Source organism: Seriola aureovittata, chromosome 3, assembly GCF_021018895.1.
Source record: "Seriola aureovittata isolate HTS-2021-v1 ecotype China chromosome 3, ASM2101889v1, whole genome shotgun sequence".
In the NCBI taxonomy this organism is placed as follows: Eukaryota; Metazoa; Chordata; class Actinopteri; order Carangiformes; family Carangidae; genus Seriola; species Seriola aureovittata.
The window spans coordinates 2,032,761-2,057,756 of NC_079366.1; the positions used below are offsets into that span (position 1 = coordinate 2,032,761).

Genomic DNA, 24,996 nt, shown 5'->3' on the forward strand with positions numbered 1-24,996 from the left:
TTTACCTATATTGAAATATATTGTTTGTCCTCCTTCAGTAACTCTACCTTTTTTCTGTCCTGCTTTTGACTTTCACTGCTTTGATTTGTTTGTCAAAGCACTTTGTGAATTGTGTTTTTAAAGGTGCTATATAAATAAAATTATTATTAGTGCCACATGTGCTCAGCTCCGAGTCAGTCCTCGACAGCTAGAATAGAGGAGCGCCTCGGGGCGGATGTCATCGCTACAGTGACACAGAGAAGATTTTCTACCCTAACCCTAACCCGGCAGCAGCCCCCGTGGCACTCAAAATATCCCTGGAATTTTCTAGTTATTATTATTATTAATACACCCAGCCCCTAGCCTGCTCCGAATGAATGGCTGCACTGGGCTTACATACTGGGACCAGTAAGATCCCGACTCCTTTAGTATTTCTTACTAACGTGCTTGTTTTTTTTTTTTTTTTTTTTAGCACTGTGCGCTGCTGTCCAGTCCTGAACGACACTGATGCTTCAATGTAAGGCTCCCTTCTGCATCACACCTGCCCGCACAGGTAATGATGTATGACAGCACACACACACACACACACACACACACACAAACACACACACACACACAGTTGCATAAACATAAATACTATGTGTGCTGCAAGGGCTGGAAAAGAGCTACAGGTGCCAAATAGGCCAGTGTGCTCATGTGTGTTTGTGTATGCTTGTGTGTGTGTGTGTGTGTGTGTGTGTGTGTGTGTGTGTGTGTGTGTGTGTGTGTGTGTGTGTGTGCGCTCACAGCCCACTCGGTCCAGAGGACAACTGGCTGAGTTTAGGTCTTTAAACGGTACTGGCTCTGATTCGTTGTACAGGGACTTGGTGGAACTCCCAGGAAGTAGCGTTTTAAGCCATAAACAGCCAACACACAGAGCTGGAGCACATTATTCAATTTTCATTTCATTCATGCTTTACTCTGTCGGCCGGCTAAAAGCTGCAGCTTATCACCACTGTTCTGGACTCACAAAGCTGGGAAAAGAAACGAGGGAGGAGGATGTCTGAAACATTTGATAAACCCATTTTTTTCCTGTCTGTTATGTTTCCATGTATTTCAGTGCAGTGTTGTAGAAATTATTACTGAATGTGTGCGGAGGTGTGTGTGTGTGTGTGTGTGTGTGTGTGTGTGTGTGTGTGTATAATATAAATCTGGCAAACTGGCTCATGTAGGCCTATACATGTTTGGCAGTTGCATGCATTAAACAAAGCTAAATCCAAATGACTGTGTCTTTATAGTAAATCCTTACTGACGTACATGTGGACACTCGCGTGGTCAGTGTCTTGTTTCTGCTGGTGATTGTTTGCTTGGTGATGATAACTGACAATCTCTCAATATTCTCATCTGTATTGTTATTGCATCTGCTTGTGTGGGTAGTCCTGACCTACATATATCATTTACTGTTTGTAGATAGTGATGATAAAGACAGAAATAGTCAGCAAAGATTTAGCAGCAATGTTATAACAGTGACAAAGCCACGAACAAAGATACAACATCATCCAATAATCAATATTTTTTCCAATGACAACATTTTCCTCCTTATTTTATTTAGCGTTTTTGTGTATGTTGTGTTTGAATGAGGATTTAGAAACATATGAAAACATATTCAAACACCGGAGGCAGCTGTAGCGAGTCGCCGTGATCGATGAACGAAATTTGAAATCGTCACATCGTTTCCCGTGTATTGATTTATTTGCGGGAACATCAACATTCACTGCCACAGATTATCATTTACGGTCGTGCTGCTTCTCCTGCTCTGCTCTCCTCTGTGCTCTGCCTGGGGGAAGTGTGCGCGCACACACACACACACACACACACACACACACACACACACACACACACAGAGCAAATAGCAGAGCCAGGTGAACTGTACTTTATGTCGCTGTGAGTGCATTAAAAAATAAAAGGGCAGTAAGAACTTTATCAAACATCCTGTTCAACAAGCAACTACAAATGTTTTGTTTTCAGATGTTTTACATGTTTTACACAGTCACAGCGCCGGTTAAGCTAAAGGCTAAAGGCTAATTGGTAGGAAAAAGCTAAAACGAAAGCTGTGTGTATGTGGTCTAACTGATGATCTTAGTTTGCCATGAACTGTAAAATGTTGCAGATTGTTGTAAACTGGGCCACAGGCTGAGACCCCCCCCCCTTCCCCTTTTGTTGTGAACGTTACTGTTGCTGCTCTACAAACAGTGTTTAGTTGTATTTAAATATAAATCACAACTAATCCTGTTTTGAACATAATAAAGATAATAAAAAACACAGTTCTTCAGTCATGAAGAGCAACTAGTAACAGTCAGAGCCGGACTGAAGGGCCTGGATAAGATAAATATAAAATATCTACAGCTGGTTAGTGGTTTCATGCCTGAACAACCCTTCAATAAGTTTAACCAGCATTGTTTTGTGATCATTATTTCTTATGGCGCTCAGTGAGATCAGACGCACAGATGTGGATTGTTTCATTTTTACATGACGTCTATTCATTAGTATGGAGACATTTTTAATATCATCCTTCTTTTTCATTTTATTAGTGTCTAGGGCTTATTCTACGTCAGATGTTTTTTTGGTGGAAAATGAATTGTTTAGAATAATTGATTAACCGGTAAAATTGCAGATGGATTAATCAATAGAAAAAAAAGTCGCTAGGCCTTTTTTCTCTCAACTGAAAAAATTCAAGCAAATTCCTCGTTATCTTCCTCTCTCTCTTTTTCTCTCTGCTGTTGTCTACCTACTCGTCCTTCTCTCAACCCCCCTTCTCCACACACACACGCACGCACGCACGCGCGCACACACACACACACACACACACACACTTTTTCTTGTTCTTTTTCAGACAGCTCTTTGGGTTATAATAACCACCATGATATATGATGTTGTCTGACCAAACACTAAAAAGTCCCACAGTGATTTAAACAGAACAGTGTGCTCACAAACACACACACACACACACACACACACACACAAACACACACACAATAATGCCCACATTGACAGGTTTTCTGTTGTCTAAGTGTGTTGGCATTTTACGCTGGACATGTAACACACAGGCAAACAAACACATATGCATGCGGACTCGAGCTCATGGTGTAACCACACATGATCTTACATACACACAGGCATCGTGTTCTTACTGGGGACGTTGTTATGCATTTGTGGTTTTACATTAAAAAAAAGTTTGTTTGTTTTTTTCTGACAACTGACAGAAAGTTTTTCTATCTTAGACAATGAGAAGTCATGTACTGTACGTTACAGCTATCTCCTGATTTGGTTCAATTTGATTCATAAAGTAGAGAACTGATTCCCTTTGAATCTTGATGAGTCAGTTATATCAAATAAATATCAATGTTGCATCTCAGAATTCATCTTGGGAACCTAAATTTCTTATACATCCAAGTCAGCAACACTGTTCCTTGAACATAAAATAGTGTAAAGTCCACATTATAGGCTGAATTTCACAGTATAAAACTGTAGACCAGAGATTCTTATTCTTACAAAATGCAAAATGATTAAAACATAACATTTTACATACAGCTACACATGGACTGTGAGCAGAGATGCAGACATTCATGTTAATGATCACTTTGAGCACATCCAGGACAGAATCTGCTCACCAGTTCCTCTGCGCTGTTTGTGCTGAGAGGACATCAGCCTGATATCTGCAGACAGCGGGTGGTTAGCTGGTGTTAGCCGCCCAGCAGGGACAGACTGAATAAAGTAGCATTCACACACTGTTCACTCCACGTCCACGGCCTCACATCTCCATAGCCAGAGATAATATCTCCTCTACAAACACTGTCCAGGCCCAGAGGCAGCAAAACAGGCCCCAAACCATGACGCCCCCTCCACTGTACTTCAGCTGTGGATGATGTGTTCATGTTGGCATACAGTGAATGTTTTACATCATACGGAGCCTTGCAGGTTTTTACAGTTCAACTTTAGTTTCATCAGTCCACAAAACATTTTCCCAGTAGCATTGTCTAGCGTGGAGCCGCTGTTTGGCGAAATTGAAGCAGCGCGGCGTGTTGTCCTGCCATGGACACCGTGCACCGTGTCGGCCAAGCCCCACTGCTTTTTTTTATCCGATAGCCGTTTCCTCATTCAGGATTCTACATTGATTCATCATGTCATATTTTGAAACTGCAAATAAAAGAAAAAAGGTTTGAAAGGTTGAAACTCTGTTTGACATTTAATAAAAAAAGGTTTTGTATGATTGAAACAAGGTTTTTAAGGCTCACGTAATGTTTGGCTTGGCTGAAAACAAATTTCAAATCTCTGCAAACATTGTTTTGTGTTTGAGTTTTCCTGTTTCACAATTGCTGCACTCTTCGCTCAAGTGTCTTAATAAAAGGTCTCAGTACTCGCGTTTATGTGATATTTCCCTTTTTTCTTTTTACTAAATTTCTTAACATTTGTACAATTTTTTCACTTTGTCATCATGGGACATTAAGTGTAGATTGAATTTAAGGGATTTTAGCACGAGACTGCAACATAGCAAAATGTGAAAAAGGTGAGGGGGTCTGGAGACTTTCTGAATGCACAGTGTAGGGCAACACCATGCACAGGCAATATATTCATGTTTGTCACAAATCTCAAAAGTATGCACATATAAAAAAAAAAAAACAGACAATGAAAAAGAACCATGAACAGATGCAGGATGATCTTTTCTCAACAAAATTATTGATTTGTAAAAAAATTAAATCAGGGATTTGTGAAAAATGCTGTTATTTTATAAATGTCCACTGTAATTTTTTACCAACCGATCAATCAATACTTATCATTGTTGTGGTATATATTTAAAATGTATAGTCTGCATTTTATGTTTGTTGTGTTACTCTGTGATCCATTCATACAGTGTCATGGCTCAATTGTGACCCAGAGTAATGGATCAGTGTGAAAATAGATAATAAGAAGCAATTGAGGACCAATGAAGTAAATCATAAAATAAACAAATAAGTAAAATACGAAACAGAAAACCAAACTAATCCAAATGACTAAAACCAAATGTTTGGGTGTACCTGCATGATAATCAAATATCTTTTTAAAAAAAGGGGGTATGAGGAAAAGAAGACAAAAAAAAAAAAAGATATTATACAATTTACTACTGTATACTATTACCAAGGTTAAGTTCCTAAAGTTTTGCAAAACCTTTTTCCCACTCACCCTGTATATGAGCACCCTGCCACCAGAAAATGATTCTTCTTTATTTTATTTTGTTAATGTTGGGTTCTAAACGCTGCAGGAAAGCCGTTACTAGAAAGTGGTTAAAACCAGAAAAACCTACAGTGGATGACTGGATTGACATTTATGAAATCTTTAGGATGGAAAGAATGACTTTTTATATTAGATAATAATACTAATACTAATACTACTTCTAATAATAATAATAACAATAATCATACAATAAATGACATGACAACATGTTAAAACCATTGATGGTTAAAGGCTGAGGTGAAAAGAGAAGTTTTGAGCTTTCTTTAAAAATACAATTATAGCAGGAAAGGTGAATAATGTACATCATACCTGTGCATCCATCATATGTGTAATTAACCATCCATTTCTATACTCCAATACTGTTTCACTGTGTGTGTGTGTGTGTGTGTGTATACGTGTCAGAACCCCCTCTGGTGCTTATTTGCCATCTCTATGACAGAGCATACAGCTGCATCTCAAGACAAACTAGGCCAACAGCAGCTTCTCTGTGGAGAAGGAGCTTTACCGAAGTTTTTACCAAAGGGACAAAAAGGTTGTATGTATTTACATTTCCTCTCTGTCTCTGATGAGCCCTGAATATCGGTGAAGTATCTGATGAAGGAGGGAGATGATGACTTGAGAAGTCTTCGAGTCACTCACAGTTTCTCGGCCAAATCGGCGTGCTGTTTTCATACATAGAGAATCAAGATAACAGAACAGCAGGCTTTAAAATATGCGAATCAGTTATTGTCTCTAAACAGTGCAACTTGTCTCTGTTGGCTGCTCTGATGCTCACAGCTCCAGGCCTGAGTGTCAGTGAAGTTGGCTAAACTCATTTAGAAATTGATGCTGGCACAAGCTCCTCTACTTCTGTCCTCTGTGATCGACTCTTCGGCTGACATAGCTGTCAAAACGTCTCGCATCTTCCTCACAGGTAAAACATGATACTCATGTAGCTGTTAGAAGAGGCAGGGTGGTGCAGCTCACTCAACTGCACTGTAACTGGGCAAAAGCAAAAAGCATCAACCAGGAGCACATGACAAATGAGCCAAGAAGACCTGGAAGATGGATGAAGACACTCTGGAGGGCCACTAGAAGGCAGAACTGTTCTCTGAAGGGTGGCAGCGAAGAAACCAGAGCAGGCACCCAGTGCTGGCGTGTCAAGCTGGCTTATGGCAACAGGAATTCAGCGGGTCCTACCATAGAATCGCCACAATTGGATGGTTGCAGGAAACCAGAGATGTGAGTGGAGACTGGAGTGGAGGGCAGGCAGACTGTGTCTGGCAAGAAAGCTGACTCAGGACCTGATGGTGCTGTGCAGTGGAGGTCAAAGTAAGTGGCATGGTGAGGTGGGTCAGGGTGGAGGAAGTGCATTGGATCTGTTGTTTGTAATCTTAGTCGTCCAGGTCATGGTATTTCTGGTGCTTTACGAGGCATCTGGACTTGCTTCAGGTGTAATGGCTCAGGCAGTTTGGACTCACATGCAGACCCCAAGACTGCAGATATAGTGAAGATACTTTGAGAACAAAATCAGGCTTATAAGTAGATGAGATGACTGTTGACTGGCAGGAACACATGTATGAAAAAACACACGCTGGTAGCAGGAACATGAGCAAAACTTGTTGGAACAGCAACAAAAATCACTCTGGAGCACCACAGGAACCTACAGCAGTGAGGAGAAGACAGTAGGATACCGGGTGGATCCAGGAACCAGTGGACAGGAAGGCATCCCAGCGGAAAACAGCAGGAAGCCTGGCTTGATGCCAGCCTGGAGGCCGGGTAAACAGGCTCAGGAGGGCGCTGGTGATCCTCTCTCTCCCGTCTTCATGGTGGTAAACTTTGATGGGATCCTTCCTGAGGCTGAACAGGAGGCCAACGATAAACACAGGTTCTCTCAAAGGCTGAACAGAAAAGATGGCCGACTGATGATCTGGGAGGTCAAGCAGTGTTTCAGAAAGAACTTTGATTTGGAGATTTGGAGCTGGTGTTGGCCGAACGGCCGACAGGACATCAGGAGTAGAAGACGGCCGGACTGCTGATTGGAAAACAGCTGTTATGTTGGCTGAGAGCACCAACTCAGGAAGAGATGAGCCATCGGCCATGACCTCCGATACAGGAACAAGTGGGACATTGGCAGGATGACGGCGGGAACAGACAACACAGGGTCCAGCTCATGGTCCAGCTGGGTGTCGGGCATGGTGCTGGGCAGTGGAGGCTCTGTGACGCTGGGGATCAACATAGGATCAACATCTCCGTGACTGACCCTTCCTTCTAGGTGCTCTGACCCCCAGATACCTTCCTGGAAAATCGATGCAAGTCCCGGGAAAGGAGACTGCTCAGGGTCTTCAGGATCTGGATCAAACAGGAAGCTCTTCAGGCTGGTGGCGAGCTGGACTGGAGCTAGCTGATTTAGGAGCAGATAGCATGTTAGCAGATATTGGAACAGTCAGGAAAGCTGGCTGGTAGCTTACACAAAATACTGCACAAGAGACCATGTAGTCTGCCATCATTGTAGCACAGCACGACTGTGTTTTGCTCTCTCTCTTTTTAATTGTTGTCTGTGAGCTTCTGTTAAGCTGCTAGTTCTCATTATAAAAATTCTTAGTGTTGTAATCAACCTTGATGAGCGTCTCAATATTGGGTCCTTGAATTTGAGGGAATTGGGCCTTGAAAGTCCTTCAGACTCCAAGACTGGCAGGTATAGTGAAGATAGTTTAATAATAAAAGCTGACTTTACAAACAGACAAAACAGATGACAAGGTTGTCTGGCAGTAACACAGATAGGAAAGGACATGCTGGTAGCAGGAAGGTGATTAAAACTCACTGAAACAGGAACAAAAATTCCATAGTACTGGAGGGAGGAACTTACGAAGGAGTATTAGATGAGAAAAAAAAAATGAGGAGGAAGATTTTTTTTTTCATCATGCACTTGCGGAAAAAAAGTCAAAAGAATAAAGTCGAACTGACTCAGAAGAGGAAGGTTTTTCAATCAAGTCATTGTCATTTTCTGTCCCCCTGTCAGCGCGCAGTCGCATCCTCCCAAGCGCGCAATGTATGTGATGAAGTAGTCTGCTTTTACTTTGGGGTTGTTGTTTGTTCTGTAGGCCTCCATCCACGCTACATAGCGACTAAAACCATCAATACGATGCCGTAAGGCTTCAGCTTATCGTAAGAATCCATGTGCCACAGCGCGTTGGTGCCTTTGTTGCGGTAGCGCCTGTGTCTCAGACGCCGCCTGCCTGAGCTCCACACCTTCAGGATCAAACAACTTGATCAGTAGTCTTATTGTGTCTTGTGATACAACATATGAATTGCACGCAGGTGTAACCAATGATATCCTTGCATTGGTCCATTACCTGCTATTTCAGTTTGCACGAATGTGGCCGCCTCTTCCAAGCTTGGGTGATTTTTCCTTCTGAACAGACGCAGTTTTTCGCACAATCTCTTCAATCCTAATGCTGACGACTACACTGTGTTTATGAGCCAAGAGAGAAAGAATTTCTTTGTTGGTAAAGCCGATTCTGAAGTACAATTTCATCAGTTCATCTATACAAGGTACTAATAAATGCTGTTGCATGGTTCACTTGTGTCGGGCTGCACACGTTTCTGGTGTTTACTCAGGATGACTTTAATGAAACATCTTTTTTCATCCTCACAAATAATCTTTGTTTCTTGTGATTAGATTGATTGTTGATTGTTGATGTTCTTTGCTTGGATAAGTGAGAAATGTTGAGTGAGTGAGTGAGTTTCTATTTCTGCTGTTACCCGTTTTAAGCTATATGTGTGTGTGTGTGTGTGTGTGTGTGTGTGTGCTTGCATGCACTGCACATGGTCTATTTCATCTGCTCAAAGAGTTTTGGGGTCCCACTTGATTGTGCTGGGAATGTATAGATCAAATACATTACAGAATAACTCTTGTGTGATAATTTCTCAGTTCGTGCCCTTGCTGGTAAACTCAAATGTGATTGTGTTTGATTCTTTATAGATCAATACTGCTGTTCTTTCCATTTAACACATCTTACATGTTATTCCATTACAGAAAACAAAAGCCTACCCAGGCCCTCTAAGACTACTGCAATCAAAGCCATTTGTTGATTTGAATCCAGCTAGTTATTAGCAAGGTCTTGTTAGCATATTGTTGATGTAATTGTAAACTTAATTGCCAATTAGGGAAGCTAATTGCTAATTGCACTGAATGGATGTGTAATTGATGTGTGGTGATTCTCTTGTTACTGTAGTGAAGCGAGTGGAGAAAGTTTCACTGGGCAGAAGTGACTGGGTGTTTATTTCGCTTTATTCGTTGTTGAGTTACAATATTTCTATTGTTTATGTTTACAGGTGTAATTAATAGATTCTGCCTGTTGAGAGCCGTGAGAACATGTTAGGCTTCCTGAAAAACACATTTGCGTTGATACTGCAGCACATACCACATACTCGGCCAATGCTTCAACATGCTGTCTTTTGTTGTGTAGTTCTTAGCCTTGGTTGCTATGGGAAAAGTACACACTTCACAATACAGTTCGGATATATAAACAGACACTACATAGTTGTTTCTGTGTTAGCACATAGCTAATAGGAAAGAGAGAAATGGAGGCAGTAAATCAAATTCTTAAGTCAATCTTCTTAAGTCAACCTATAAAATGGTAATGGAGAACGAGTCAAAGACGGAATGCTGCTGAGAAAGAGGAAAACGCAGCAATTCAGAGAAAGATGGAAACATAGAGAGGGGATGAATGAAGCCACACCAGATGAAGAAGTAACATGAGTTTAACTGTTTTGTTCTATGGAAAACAATATGTTCCATATGTTGACCCAAAGTGACTCTGAGTAATGCTTATAGAATCTGTGGAACGTTTAAGCGAATCATGAACGAACAAAAAAAATCAATAATGACAAAAGAATGGAATTATTTAAAGGAAGAAAAAATTGATTTTTTTATAGCCCCTTCTGCATAGCCTGTTCAAGCAGGAATGTTGCGCCTTTATTCCGCCTCGCGTAAAAGGTGCAAACACTGTTGTCCCGCCTCTATGCTGGCAACAGCGGTAGCCACAGAGCAAAAAGAGAGCTGGCATAGCGGGACAAATGCTAACGCTGTTGAGTCACATGTCACGCCTCTGGTCCTGGAACGCCGGCATGCTATCAATCTATTTAAACTCACACACTGGGCCAGCACTTTCGGGCTTTGTTCAGTTCAGTGTAAACAAGCAAAGAATACATAATAAGGGGTCTTCTTCAATGTAGTGGGATCGTTGTGTGAAAGGGATTACTGTTGTTCAGAGAATGTATATAAAGATGGACGTAGCCTCCGTGACATCGCCCTGAAGGTTTCTGAAGAGCGGTTTTGCTTGACTCTGCCTAACTGCTGGCTAATCTAAAAACTGTTTCTGGAACTGAGGTGGGCTGAATGAAGCCTGGATGCTTAAACATGCCCACCTAGCACAAAACTACCAAACTAGCTCAAGCTAAGAAGCTAAGCTATATGCTACTCTGCGTTGTTGGCCTACCTTACTTGAGGTAAGTTAAGATGAAACTATACAACAAAACTTGAAATAATGATTCATCTGATATTGACATTACAACACAAGCTTAAAAATGCTTAAATGATTTTTAAACATATAATTGTGGTATTTTGTCGAGCTTGCAGAAATGTTGACATGAATCTGTGTAAGATTAAATACAATTTTAGCCAGTTGATTCATTTCAATTTAGATTTTCACAGAACTTTCAGTTAGTTTATTTGCCTGTCACTTAATTATACTTTTAAAGAGTGAATGTCAATAAGCTAACTTGTATGTGATGGCAGCTATTTAGTGTTCTTACCAAAAAGGTTTTATTGATACTGGCTTGGACAGGTATAATTATTGTTTTTTAGGCTTTTAAGGAACTATACCAAACTAGAAATTTAGATTAGATTTATATTCTCATTGCAGATGCATGAGTGCATAATTCTTCACATCACTATTTCACATTGTGCGCATATTTATGGTTTTGACACTGATCAAAGTCCATGGTGGACTGACTGTTGCGAGAGAAAGGTACTGTTATTTGTTACCAGATGTTTTGTTTCTTTCAGTACGTTTGCTTTTGTGATGCCCTCACTACACCTTCCTGCTACACACAGCATAAACTGTAAGTACCAGTATTGGCTACTTGACAGCTGATACGACATTGTCTGTCTTCAAAGGACAAAAAAAAATAAAAAAATCAAAACTCAGTGACCCTCGTCCATATTTTTAGGTATTGCTCCCTTGTTTCATTTCATCCAACTTGACATAAAAAACTAAACCACCCTTTATTTTTCATTACCATATATATTCCTTCCATATTCATATTGTGGAACGTTGGTGACACCTACGTCTGGCGCAAAGCTGCAGAGACCTGAGGAAGCAGCCTCAGCATGCTGGATGTCTGTGTCTGTTGGGTTCCCACTGCCTGTGAGGTAGAACAGCGTCAAGCTGGTCACCATGGAGGACCTACACCATCTTCACCTCCAGCACCCTCCATGTTTTTCTTCTATGACCCGAAGGTGAACTGTATCTTCTTACAGTTAGCAGTGTTACTGCTTTTGAATCAGGCCTAAACACATCTTTGTCCGTCATGGCCGTTGACTTAAAAATAATAACATCTGTAGCCATAACACTGTTGCCACCTCTGATCTAACTCATCCCCACAATCCCACTATTTATCCTCTTCCCCCTGCCACCCCCTGCCTATGATGGGCATAGCTGTTACCACCAGTGGCACCAGCAGGATTATATTTCATAGTACACACAACAACCGCCTGTCCGCTTGCAGGCTACCTTTAGGTTTCACACACACACACACACACACACACACACACACATACATATGTCTATTCATCGAACAATTGAGTGAGCGAGAGAGAGAGAGAGATTGATTGGTGTATTTTAAGGTTAAAGTTATGACACACCATCAACTCTGATTAGCTGACTGCATGCATGTCATAACAGGCTACACTACACTGTTATATACTATATTGAATATACCAGAGAAAAACGTGCAGTGAAAGTCGACATGAAGCAACAGATTCCCTCATTCAGCATCATCATCATCATCATCATCTTTAGAACATGTTGTGTAACTAACTACTAAAAACAGTAATAACAATACACAACATGAAGACCAAGCCAAGCTGCTACAATATACGATGAAAATGAAACAGTATTCCTGCCTGTTTGAAGTTCGTACTGCATCTGAACGTTACATCAAACTCATCAATTCCAGTATCATGTTGGACGTTCACCAGTGCTCCACATCTGCAGTGTCAACACTGGGCATCAAAGCTTTATCTCCTGCTCTCCTGTTCAATCTAGACTCGTAACATTAGTGAGTGGATGCAGCCAAAAATAAGACAGGATTGCCTGTTGCCACCATTTTATTTTCAAGATAGGATGAATAGGATAGGATGATGAAAATTTACGCTTAGTGCGTACAGGATTACAGCTGCCGGTGCCACTTATTACCACTTGTACAGGCACAGTTGCTTTTATTTGACTAGAAATGTTTACTACTACATGTTATATAGTTGTAATATTGTCCACCTTTTTGTTTTTCATGTCCTTTTATTTAAAACATTCTCTCAGAGTGAATTGGTAACTTCTGGTTCACAAATCAATACATGCTGTTTATATTTGCAAAACTTTTGTCTTTAATACCGACTGAAAATGTTATATTTCACATTCAAATCGGACCATCAATTGAAAGGTCAAACAAATTATACAGTGCAGATAAAAGATAAAGCATTAATGCTCAACCCTTTCGCAGAGGAATAAAAATCTAGTTTAAGTAGAGAGTAAAAATACTCCCACACAACGTTTCAGTCTTCTGACCTTTCTCAAGACAGTGTTTGAAATGTCTTCAGAGAGGTCAGAAGACAACAAAACGTTGACGGATAATTATGCGGAGTCTATTTCTGTGAGGGCGGGAGTATTTTCACTTGATACCTGAAGATAACTAAGGAGCCGAGCACCCAACACCAGAGCCTGAGGGCGGTTTGGAGAGTGCCTTTTGTTTGCTGCTCTGATACAAGACTAGTTTAAACAGAGAAGAATATGTGCACATCCAAACCAGTGGGTCAGGTGCCGGATAAAAGGGACTTAAAATGAAAAACAAAGAATTACCTGCACACCGAACGGATCCCCAAAAAGATAATAGTCTCAACATCTCATGTGAGTAGAGAATGTGAGAATGTGTGTGTGTGTGTGTGTGTGAAATGTATTTAATCTGATCCATTTTATATAACAAAATCGATTATCACCACAGAAGCAACAGTTTAACAAATTAAGCTCAAATCTTTCATTCATGAAAACATCAATATTAAAGGTTACAAATGTATAAGTTGTTTTGTATGATTTTGGTTCCCTGGGAATAAATGAAAAGATGATAGAATGATAGAACCTGTGAAAGAGAACTCTTGGAGAAAGAGAAAGTGTTGGGCACAGCGGTGTTCTACAGGCATGCCCTTCCCTAATAAAAGGAACTTAAGAAATTTCACTTTATTGCAGAGTAGCTGGCTGATATTCAGTGGTTTGTATGTATAAGTTCTATAGATATACCACTTTGTATTTGAATGTGGTTTTAAATTTAACAGTGTGCTAGCAAGACAACTGGAGTATAAATGTACAGTTAAAATTATTGTTGATATTAAAAGAAATGTTTAACTTTATCTCAACGTTCACTGCTGCTATCTTCAGCCGGTGCGTCAATAAGTTCACCTTAACAACGACATCAAAGAGCAAGCTGCGCCCTAATGAACTATTTTGTAATGTATTGTAATGAATGTATATGCAATGTATTGTAATGTACATTAATACATTATGATTATGATTAAACCAGTACCTGGTTTGATTATTTGTAAGGTATGATAAAAGGTGTGTGTAGCCTGGAGTCAGTCAGTGTTGAAGTGAAGTCTTCACTGTCTTGTATTTTCATGTTGAACTGCTCCAGTGTGTCCTGATCACCTGGAGGAAAACTTTTCACAGACAAATAGATATGTAAAGTAATATATCAGTTCTTTTACTTCCAACACAGACTTTTTTAGATACAAACAATGAAAATTTAAATTTGAATTACTTTGGTGTTCAACAGGTCATAATTGAATTACTGGTAGACATCACAGTCCTCATATTCTATCTGTTGCTTTGTCTTTTCTTCTGTATTACACTTATTTTTCATGTGACAGTCAAATGCAGTTTTTTTCCAACAACTCCTCCAACCTGAGCAACCATACATCACTCTCCTGTGTCATATTCATCATTCCACCACCACCTCCTCCCGACCCAGACCTTGTCTCACTTTTCCCTCTGCTCATTTCATAATAACTGCGACTACTAGATGTTGCCTAGCAACAAAACAAAACTATGAGTTATAGTAACCTGACCAGTGGGCTTGTCTTTTGCAGGAGGACGGTTGTTTTTTCATGCCATATTCACTTATGAAACATACAATTTACATAAATTTAGCACATTCTTTTGTTGTTCGTGTTAATAACAACAATGTAAAAGAAATTCAATGCAACTTACTTCTGGAGTATAATAATCTTTACATTTTTTTTTTTTTTTTTTAGCGTTAGCATCGTTAGCATAGTCAGCTTGGGTTAGCCTTCGAGCAAGACGTAATTCTCATATTTGTCAAAATTCTCAATACCTCAAAAACTGGAGGACAGACTTGTTGGACATTCTGTTAGTACAATTAACTGCACAGTCAGCTATATTATTTGTCCAATATTTGCATGAAAAAAACCTCTGAAATGCACCGACACTGCAAACAAGGCCAAGAGGTCCTATTTCATGACTCAGTTTAGCCGAGGTCACTCCTAGAATATTAGCTAGCCACCAAGTGGGTAGCCAACCGTGACGGCACCCACCTGTCACTCAAAGAGGCTACACCCTCAATTATACATAACTTTAAGCCTTAATCAAATCTAATCAGGTGAGTTATATAGAAATTCACCCCCCTTACAGTTGTCATGAAGGAGGAAATTAGCTATAGAGACCAAAAGTGTTTTTGTACCAGGCTGTAAACATGTTTATTTCTGCTGTAAAGTTGGACATTTTAATATGGGATTCTATGGGGATTTTCAAAGCCTCAAGGAACTGCAGTTTTTGGCACTTGTGCGTTGGCTTCATTTTTCAGCCCTGGAGGTTGCCGCTTGCTGTTGATACTTTCGGTGCAAACTTGCCAATGACACTAAAGAGGAATCCACGGCTAAAGGCAATGTTCTTTTAATTAAAATGATTTGCTTTTATCCTGTTCATAACATTGTCATGTTTTTGTGTCATACTTCCTGACACTTTGTGATCACAGTTAACTTTATCACAAGCAAAAAATGTTTTCATAGGAATCGAGATGAGTGCAGTAAGAGGAACGCGAGTAATTACCATGGGAACTCAACTATATAGTACAAAGTAGTTTAACAAACCTCTACTATGTATCGTATTATACAGTAAATGTGTGCATTGATCAACCTGATCACATTCTTCATGTTTGTACATTGAGTGATACAAACTGGTAGACTGAAAATGAATAAGCGATGTTCAGTCTGTCTGTGTTTCCATTCTTGGCTGAGTTTTGTTGTATGAGCAAAATTTATGGATTCTGATAATTTGTGCATTTTCTCATGAAATAAACACTACTGGGCAAAAGTTTTAGAAGATCCCAAATTTTCCAGTTTTTATTGAAATTTTAGCAGTTCAAGTCCATAACTAAATAACACTCAATATTTATCATTCATAACAAAGATACACAGTAAACTGACCAAGGTAAAAATTGTGTAATTTACATAGAGAACCGGGCAGGATCCTTATTATTTATTATACCTCTGTGCCGGCGACGGACATAATGTTTTGTTGGATTTTGGTGGTGAAAGGTCGAAGGTCAAAGTCTGTGTGACCTCACAAAACACTTTTTAGCCATGACTCAAGACTTCACACAGCAATTATCACAACATTTCACACAAATGGGTCAAATTTTATTTGACTCTGGATGAACAGGGATGTAAGCTGAAAATCCAGATGCAGACAACCACGAGGAAGTGATTAGAGTTTTTCCGAGGCTTTTTATGCTTTGCGTAGTGCCCTGACACCACATTAGACATTAGACTTACATTATATTAATATCAATAACAACTAGAACAATTGAGGTGTTCTTAAACTTTTGACTGGTAGTGTTTCTTTGTTTGTTTGTCAGCAGGATTATGCAAGAAGTACTGAACAGATTTGCACCAAACCTGGTGGAGGGATGGGTCATGGGCCATTGAAGAAGCCATAACATTTTGGTGCTGATCCAGTTTGAGGGGTGTATGGAGGAATTCACTTTCCTTAACACTGTGAGACGGAGCATTTTTCAACACTTTCCTGAATTTGTCAGGATATACTATTTGAATTTTGATGTAAAAAAAATTCTTGTTATTTATGGTGTTGAGATCTGGGACTTTGTACAGTTCGGTGCAGATCCAGATAAGAATATGTAAAACAAATCCAGCAGCTTTTTTTTTATTTAAAAAAAATGGACAAACTTGTGTGTGTGTGTGCGTGTGTGTGTGTGCGCCCACGTGCATGTGTGTAATTGAATGAAAATACATTAATAATTAGCATGTGTAACGGTTTGGTAGCTCCTAGATGACTTTGACTACATAATGATGTGTTTGGTTGGTTTGATTGTGAGAGTGAGAGAGCAGTAGTTTGTGTTTAATGACAAGAGCATAGGTGTGTGTGTGTGTGTGTGTGTGTGTGTGTGTGTGTGTTGGGGTGTGCAGTGATGGCTGAATTTACTTTTGATGTACCAGCAGAAGGACAGAGCACACACATGTCTGTACTCACACTCACCTCAGTCTTCACATTCATTTTGTTTCTGAATGTTTCGTTTTCAGGCAGATTGTGTGAAAACTGGCTTTTATTTTGAATTGAAAATTACAGGTCTTTTACTTCATTGTTCCCCAGAGAGTGGGTGAAATTGACTTGTCACAACATGTTACTTTAGTTCCAACCATCTATCACTCCGTCTTGCTCTGCTTCAGTCTGCTTGTCCCTGATGTAGTTATACCACAGTATACTGACAATTGATGAAATGTGTGATTTGGCTCTCTTCTTTTATGTATATGGGGCACCAGCATGCCAGGGCAGAAAAAGACAGGTCTTTCTTTGCAAATGCAATTGCTGTTTGGTGGTGATGACATATGTGCACAGAGATGCAAAGAGCCACAAGTCCATTTTTGGCTCTTGTACCTGGTTGCTACTTTCCTGGCTACAGCTGATTCCCTTTTTGCCAAGGTCTGTGAGGTGGCAGATCATTTTGGTATTAAATCAGTCCCAAACCATAGTAAATGAATCACAGATCCACTGCGGATACTTGGAACGGTCTATATGCTCCTCTGCTGCTCTAATTAGCTCTCAACCTTCCCGCTAGTACATCTTCATAGGCTCAAATTGCTCCGAGAGGGCCTGTCATTGGTCCCTGCGGTTTCCAGCAGGGAGGGACACAAACGCAGATATGCACCCACACAATTAACATTACACACATACAAGCAACTGTAGAACTGAGTCAGTAATGTGCAGAGTGAGTACACAGTACAGTAGCACAGATTGTACAAGCCCTCTCACATATGAGGAGGAAGATGCTTATAGTTTGTATTAAATATCTTGGCTGTTAAAAATGACTGTTAGTAGATAGTTTATGTTTATGGCGTGCCACAACTGTTTCACTCGAGTTTTCTGTTGACATAAACAAATTAGTCACAGGTGCTGTCACGCCTGATTTTTAATCTGATTTTTCACCTGATTTTATTATAGTATATGGCAGAAAAAAAAAATCTGAAATTTTGAGAATAAAGCCATAATATTGCAGGAATAAAGTCATAATATTACAAGAAAAAGTCATAATATTACAGTTACAAAGTCCTAATTTTAAAAGAATAAAGTCATAATATGAGAATAATGTCCTTATTTTAGGTTCTGTGTTGATTAAAATATCAGAAGCTTTAAAATGAGGAAAGTGGAGCATCCTGTGAAGTTCTACTTTAGCAGAGGTTTCACAGATGTGGAGATACTTCATCTTTTGGCTCATCATCATCATCATCATCAGCATCAGGACACTGAAAAGCTTGTGAAGAAACTGAGTTTATTCTATTGTTAGACAGTCAAACAGCAGCTGCCAGAAGCAGCTCAGGCTGACACTGACTGTCCTTTCACCAGGTTTATTGGTTCATGTAATATTCTTTTTCTCTTTCCAAATTTTCCTTTTTTAATTCTTGTAATGTTACAACTTTTTTGTTGGAATATTATGACATTATTTTATTATTAATTATTATATTAATTAATTATTATATATAATTATTATATTCCTCATTGTGGTCCTAATACTTGTAATAGCATGATTCTCCAAACAAACAAAAGAAGTACATTGAAAGAATATCCTCTTGACTGAACTGAGGACTGCTCTGTAATTGCCTATCTAAAAATATACTACTTGAGTAGAGAACGTCAGTGAATGCTGCTTATAAGGATCATGCGAAAAGAAGCTCAAGGACATCCGGCTCAAATACACTTACATATTGTAGTGACCGAAGGGGGTTGTCGCTATGACTACTGAAATTTCCAAGCACAAGGACTTATAGGAGTGTTCATGTTTATGTTTTCATGTTTGTTTTATTAATGCTGTGTTCAGGTTTGATGTTATTCATGTTTGATTGCGGATGTGTGAGGTGGTTGTTCTGTGTTTTTGTGGCTATGACTGTTTTGGGTTGTAGTTACCAGTGGGCCACCATAACTGAGGCTCCTGTGGTGATTGATGACCTCCAGCGAATGTTTGTGATCTGCACTCAGCTCTCTATATCCTGTAGTCTCACGATGTTTTATGGCACAGGACTTGCTTAAAGAAACTAAGATCTCTGCCTCGTAGTATTCTTCCATGCAAGCTTGCCACAATACAAAATGTGTAGCTCTCATTTAAGCAAAACAGTTTTTTTATTATTTGATCCAGTTTTATGGATTAGGTTTGTCAATGATGAATTGATATTCAGATAAACACAATTCTGCCTCAAAGTGGCTCTCAATCAAAACAATAAAAGATGGCATTGACTGATGTCATGAAATAGTGTGGGATCATGGGAGTTGTCTTCACCACCATTACTGTAAGCTCCTCCTGGTTCAGATTCCTTCAGTGTCAGTGGTTCAGGAAATCAAACAGACCCGGTTTCTAACTGTTAAAAACACTGACTAAAGCAGTTTGACATTTAAAGTCAGTGTTTGAGTGACGCTGTACGGAGGACAGAGACTCAGGGAAGAGTTGGAGCTGAGATTGATGCTAACCTTTGTTCTGATTGTTTCTCTGATAACTTATGAAGCAGACGTTCAGCAGGTTTTTACCAGCAGCTGAATTATCCACAGAGGTGTCCTCCTCTCCATAACAAACACACCAGGGGATTAAAACCAGTAGAAACACCCAGAAAGCAGTTTACCTTTAAAGATCAGAGATTCACTGACGCTCTTCAGTGACACAGGACAGGACGTCTCCAGCAGCTGGGAGCTGAGCTGTCTAACATTTCCTCCGCTGAAAACCACCAAGGTGTAAAAAGTCTATGTGACTTAAAACTAGATAATGTCAATGTTGAGCTTCTGTCAGACAAACACACTGACATATGACCACAGAGAATATGATGTCACTGACAAGGGACCAATGAAACGGAGCGTTACCATGATTAAAATCACAGATTTTTCTGGTTTGAGAATTGATGGAAACATTTGTGATAATGTAAGAACACAACTCAACAACATATAGAACATAGCTGTAGTTGTTTTTAGACATTTTAATGTAGAAAGGTTATAGATTATAACTTTAATTGGAATTAATAATTTAATCAATGATAAATATATTGATTGACAATGCAGAAGACGAGAGGCTGAACAAATTATAAATTAATCACACCTCATTTTCAAAGGAAGAAATAAGTCTGCAGCAGTTGTGAAAATCCCACGGAGTTGTTGTTGAGCAGCTGTCAGGTTCACCCAGTGATGTCTTCAGCAGAAGCAGTGAGCAGCTGTTCACTTAACACAGGTCAATACTTTGGACTTTGTCTGGATAATCACTGAATATCGGCAGTCAGGAGTGGAAGCTCCACAGCAAGTCATAGTTTTGTTTTGTTTAATTCATAAGTAACATAGTATCCTTCAATCTGTTCTTTAACTTCCTAATTTAGTCTGATTTTGCAGCAAACATAGGTCATGTCAGGGAAAAAAACACTGTATTTCATAAATTACTGTGGAACTGACTATTTATTGTTAACGTGGGAGACCACTGATTAAAATTGTCATCCCTAGCTTTGGGAAACAAGAATGTAAAACAGATTTCATTACGAATGAAAACATTTGGTGTCAGCCCACTGCCAACTAACCTCAGCTCATGACCAGATGTTGACTGAAGGAAGGAGCTGAGCACTGAGAGGATGACGGGACGTGGGCATTGGAGACTGTCAGCATCATGATAATGATTATTTCTCTCCAATCAAATTCAACCAAATTCATAGAAATCCCACAGATTATATTCTGCCCTCTTACTTTATCCCCTGAAAAGTGAGTAACTGCAGCAGCACAGATCATTACAGTCAAAGCTCTTAAAACTGTTTCTTAATGTACTCCCAAACATTTTTATTTTTATTTTTTTTATCATCCCATGATGATTTAACGTTTTAAACTGGAGCTTTGGACCAGATTTAATTTTAATAAAAGATCAATATCGCACCCATGTATCATCATGATGCAAAACATTACTACCATATTGCCATAAGTGAACATGTTCTACACAGAGGAACGGATTCTCCCATGGACAGTGACTACATCAAAGAGCTTATTTGTAATCAATCAGCGTCCCTTTAAGGAACACTACATCTGCATCATCACAAAGATAAGCCCATGTAATGAAATGGAAGTCAGTGAAGACATGAACAGCATCTGTCTGGATTATCAGGCTGCTGGAGGTTTGCTGATTCACTGATGCCAAATATCTGCTGCTCTTTGGTGCCCTGTATGTGTGAACATGGAAGGAAGTGTGACAGCTCTGTGTGTGTGTGAGTAAGACAGAGAGAGAGACTGAATCTTTAAAAGGGTGCTTCTGTCTTTGTCTTTGTTTTTCTCTTCATTGTGTGCGTGCGTGTGTGTGTGTGTGTCTATGTGTGTGTGTACATGTGTAAAATAACTGCAGGCTGTGATCAGAGATAACCTTCTTGGTGTCCTCTCACTGACTCTATCAAACACACTTCCAATCTGTGTGTGTGTGTGTGTGTGTGTGTGTGTGTCCAGATGCTGAAACCAGATGCTTTCCTTCAGACTGCAGGCGCCTTAGATAGTGACAGGGAGCGAACAAACACAAGGTTATCGCACACAGACTCACCGACACACACACATCTCAGGTAGATTTCCCGCTCCCATTTTGTGCTCTATGATATATCATTGCTCTAATCAGCACTCTACTAATGGCCATGTCCTTTACTTTCAGGTATTTAAAGCTGAAATGAAACCGAAGCTGCAAAACTTATGAATGTGTTATCACAACATCCTGTTTTCATACTTGTGCAGTATAGAATGACTGTAATGGCCCAGGACCATGTTCAATACTGATGTGCTACTGCATGTTCTGGATGTCATATGTGCTGTAACGTGTATGTGCTATGACAGAACCTCCACCTCTGCTGAGCCACAACAAGTCAAAATGTTTCACCTTTTTTTTTTTTTCCAAATGAAATGAGTGTGTGTTCATTCAGATTAAGGACTTTCGTTTGGCAACCAGCACAGCAGTAAAGTCTCTATCATTATCAAACATGAACAAATACCTTGAATGACACCAAGTCCTACTTGCAAACATTGTAACACTTATTACTTATTAAGGTCCTAACTTCTCAGTATTATATTCTTACCCAGAATCAACAGTTCCATTGAGGCTAGAGCTCCTGACAGCATGAATTACAAAGATAGAGATGATGCCATTTCACTACTCACAACCTCCATACATCCCACAGTAATCTCAGCCTAGTTTCAGCTCTCTGGCTGGACCAGCACTACATCCACGAATGTCTGTGACTGAGTGAGTGAGTGATAGAGTTGAGTGACTGATCAAGTTACACTATTAGTTGTTAGAGTGTTGAACTTTTCCCATTCACCATTGCTCTTTCAAAATGATTTGGTGTGAACACTTTCTATTACATCATCAGGTTTATAGTCGTATTTATCTATGTTATGTATCTGTCTTTTGTGAGAGGGTGAAAAGGAAAGTACAGAAGACATTAATGATGTAATATAAATATAATCAGAATTAAAATGTAATAAAAATAAAATAATTTTAAAATAATACAAATGATAATAATAATTTATATGCTATACTGTCAATGTAATAATATAAAATGAATTAAATAAATAAAATAAATGAATGAATCTTGCTACGCTAATATTCATATTATAAAATGTAATAGAATATAATATTAAATAATGTAGAACGATATGATAATAGTGAGGCGGTGGTGACAGAATAGTATGTATTATTTATGTAATATAAAAATAAAATTCTAAACATGTTTTATTATAATAATATAATATACATTATTAGATTATGTAACAATTATAATTTAACAATGTGAAGTCATGTAACAAAGGGTGTTGAGGTCAGGTCAGTCTGCCATGGAGGTGAACAACCCCCCCCCCCCAGTTTCAGTGGACAGAAACCCTTTATTTCATAACAGGGCTTGTATTGCTGAGCTGCAGTAAGGGTATTATCTCATTTCCTGTTGCTGGTGTTTCTGTTGTTTACAAGATATTGAGATCTGCTAGTTTCTTTAGCTTAGCAGTTACCGATGACTTCTCTCTCTCCTGCTCTCTCTGCTCGCTGTGTCCTATGTTTAGTTATTCCTTTGCCTCCTTTAGTAATAATGGTACATGTAATAAACATACAGTAGTTAAGGTAAGTTAAGATCATGGAGATGAAGAACAGTGAATTGGAAGTGTGGCTCAGTCTGAGTGACTCCCTGTAACAAGAGGCGTAGCCCTCAGTCCAACAAAGTTGTGAAAATAGTAAATCAGTAGAAATGTACATTATGCTTAACTGGCATGCTCATTATACGACAGGCACTGGGAGTTTGTCACCTCCTGTCTATATAGCCCCGACTCTGCTAAATCATATTTAGTCCTGTTGGGGACAAAATTTATCCTCCCCCTCAAAAGTGATAATGGCAGCAGCAGCTAGGGTCACATTGGTGAGGGCACACTGAATGGCCGGTAAAGACTGATGGATTTTTTGACTGGTCCACTGATGTGGCGGCCAGTGCTCCTGATGGCCAGTAGGACTATGGAACAGTCTATAGTGTAAACAACAATAAAGTCAGAAATGGACTTTCACTGTCAGCACTCGCGATCCTCTGACAATAGCTTATTTATTTTTATGCTGACAGCATAATGTGCAGTTGCATTTTCAGATTATTATCTATTAAGTAGTTAAGTTTGTAAATAAATGTTTTGGCACGCCTGGCCCAGTCATTCTTTCCATGGTACTGAAAGGGGGATTTAATTCTGGCAAGTCCAGTTAGCATTTTGTTTCGTTGTGTATGATCACATCAAGCATGAGACCTCATGAAGAAAGGGCAAGGCACACGGTCAGACTAGGAAAGAAATCCTGTCTGGGAGTTATGTGGGAGCACAGTCCAGCCTTGTACTAGGTTTATACCTTGTCTTGTTAAATGGCTGTGCAGCCTCACACATCTAACAACACAAGTACACACAAACAATCCTTGCAAATATAACCTCATACTTGCTGTCATGTGAAGAGACACTCTCTCACTCTCTCTCTCTCTTTCTCTGTCTCACACGCACACACACACACACACACACACACAAACATACACACACACATACACACACACACACACACACACACACACATTCAGACACACAGTGAGCCTGTAAAGTGATGGTTTCATAAATAAATTATGTTCCTCAGTAATGGAACAGTGTGGTGTTGTGGGAACAAGGTTGACGCTGCCATGACAACCTCAAGGGTCTTGTGAGGTCATCTGTAGCTGTTGGTTTGAGGCCGTCACACACTCACCTATCTCTCCAGAAAGGATGAGTATATGTGAGTCAGTGCTGGGATTTGTGGGTGCAGTATTTCTATATGCATATACGGTGGTTATTCAGACCCCTTCACTTTCTGCATTTAGTTTATTGTGTTGTAGATTTAAGTTTAAATAATGATGAAATGATAAAAACTACCGTTTTGCCCATCAAGCTAAATCCAGTAACCCACAATGAGAAGTGAAAACACATCTTCACAAATTTGTGTAAATTTATTAAAAATCAAAAATTTAAATCTTTCATTTACAACAGTATTAAGTCGATTCAATACTATCACAATATTTGGATGCAGATTGTATTGTGATTTTTAAGTATTGCGATTCCGTGTTATGACTTATTGCAATTTTTGTTACCTTTTCTAAACACGTGGAAAAACTTGAATCATACACTTTCAGAGACTATGGATATTATGAGTCATATTTCCAAAATCAATGCACGTCATGTGTCAGGCTTTTTACATTTTTATTTCAGCAGCATTATTGTTATAAACCACTTGGCTCTGTCTTAAAGCCATGCAAACAAAACAACATCAGTCAAGTAAAATAAACTACTATTACAATAAAGTTAAATAAAGAACTGTTATAATAAAGTAAAGTGAATCAAAATGGAACAATTGGTGCTTTTATTCTGAAGTAGCTGAGAACCTGAAGCTTCCAGT

The 24,996-nt window shown here is 39.3% G+C and overlaps 1 protein-coding gene across 4 annotated transcripts in view; it reads left to right on the forward strand.

Moving 5' to 3' along the window:
* Nucleotides 1–24,996, forward strand: part of LOC130167105 (teneurin-3) — a 327,180-nt gene that overhangs the window by 26,194 nt on the left and 275,990 nt on the right. For all 4 annotated transcript variants that reach the window (XM_056373088.1, XM_056373089.1, XM_056373090.1 and 1 more), the window contains exon 2: nucleotides 452–532. The gene's annotated coding sequence lies outside the window, so the exon portion shown is untranslated. The remainder of the gene's footprint in view (nucleotides 1–451; nucleotides 533–24,996) is intronic.